This window comes from Rhinopithecus bieti, unplaced genomic scaffold, assembly GCF_001698545.2.
Source record: "Rhinopithecus bieti isolate Rb0 unplaced genomic scaffold, ASM169854v2 repeat_19668, whole genome shotgun sequence".
NCBI lineage: Eukaryota > Metazoa > Chordata > Mammalia > Primates > Cercopithecidae > Rhinopithecus > Rhinopithecus bieti.
In genome coordinates, this window is record NW_016836163.1 from 491 (window position 1) to 2,255 (window position 1,765).

General features: G+C 44.1%; 1 pseudogene; it reads right to left on the reverse strand.

Annotated features, from left to right (window-relative positions):
- Positions 1 to 435: 435 nt before the first annotated feature.
- Positions 436 to 1,160, reverse strand: LOC108524726 (profilin-1 pseudogene; annotated as a pseudogene).
- Between the last annotated feature and the right edge of the window lie 605 nt (positions 1,161 to 1,765).

Below are 1,765 nucleotides of genomic sequence, written 5' to 3' on the forward strand. Positions count from 1 at the left end.
AATGAAGCGGGTACAAGGCCCCTAAAAGCAATTGGTGAGAAAAATGAAAGAAGACTAAATAGAGAAATATATATCATATTCATTGACTGGAAGATTCCATGTTGTTAGCATATTACATCACAATTCTGATTAATATTTCTAGTAGGAGATTTTAGAGAAATTTAAAAGCTAATTTCAAAATGTATTTGAAAATCAAAGAACCTACAATAGGCAAGTCGGTCTTGAAGAAGCAATAAGTTGGAGGACTTACTCTGCTAGACTTCAAACCTGATTTTAAAGCTACAGTAATTTAAAAACGGTCGTACTGGTGTAAGTGTTCATAAATATATCAAAGTAAAAGAATACAGATTCAAACAGTACGCCCACATATGAACAGTTACTTTATTTATTAGTAGAATCTTTCTTATTCATAAAAAACCCTCAAAACAAAAAAGTTTTCCAGCCACACACAGGAGAGGTATGAGTAGAGGAAGGTGTCTGTCCATCTATCCCTGGCCCCCAGCCCATGTGGTTTTGGCAGCAATAAGGGGTGTGGGGTAATGGCCCCCAAAATTAAAACGGTGCATGTGTGTATGAGAAGGAAAGGGGGGCAAACTATGGGGAGCGGTTGAGGGGAAGGAACAAAGGAGGTCAGTACTGGGAACGCTGAAGGAGGGAGGCCATTTCATAACATTTATTGTTGATGAAACTGCCGTGGACACCTACTTTGCCCATGAGCAGGCCTAGCGTCTTGGCAGTCATGGTGCCAGTGACATTGAAGGTGGGGGCTCCACCGATGCTCTTGGTTTTAAGATCCACGGTCAGTTCCCCATCCTGCAGCCGTGAGTCCGGGACCACAGTACATTTCTAGCCCCCAGTGTCAGCCCATTCACAAAAAAGCTTGACCAGTCTTTACCAACCAGGACTCCAACCTCAGCTGGCGTGATGTTCACGAAGGTTTTCCCTGGGATGGTGGCCCAGATGGAGGGCGAGTCCTTGTTGCCCACGATGGCCGCGTCCTAACAGGTCCGGTCCACCACGAGGCTGTGGATAGAGGCATCCGCCTGGCCGTTGTGCTGCTGCTGGGGCTCCTCTGGTCGCTGCTGCTGGGGCCGCCTGGGCTGGCGGGCAGGGGAGGCGGAGAGCTCGGGGCAGGCGCTGCCCTCCTCACTATGGCTCTGCTAGCTGTGCAGCGGCCCTCGCACCGTCGTATATATGTATATAATATATATAAAATACATACTATACTTTAAGTTCTAGGGTATTTGTGTTGTAGGTTGTGCAGGTTTGTTACATAGGTGTATATGTGTCATGTTGGTTTTCTGCACCCGTTAACTCGTCATTTACATTAGGTATTTCTCCTAATGCTATCCCTCACCCAGCATCCCCCTCCCCCAGGACAGGCCCTGGTGTGTGATGTTCCCCGCGCTGTGTCCAAGTGTTCTCATTGTTCAGTTCCCACCCGTGAGTGAGAACATGCTCGCACCGCCACTTCTAAATGTTTTAAAAACAAAGGCACCAATGCCCTTCACTGGGGAAATGAAAGACTTTTAAGTAAAATGATTTTGATTGAAATAATATTTGTTGTTTGAAAAATTTAATATTAACAACGACTCTCTATCATACTTTGAAATTAACATGTGAAAGTTAAAATTAGAAACCTTGTAAAGGAAAATGGGAAAATATTTCTTAGACTAGATACTGTAGCACTCACCACAATAAGAAATCCATCGAATTGCACTTCATTTTTAAAAACCTTCTGCTTATTATGTTGTTGTTTAACAAC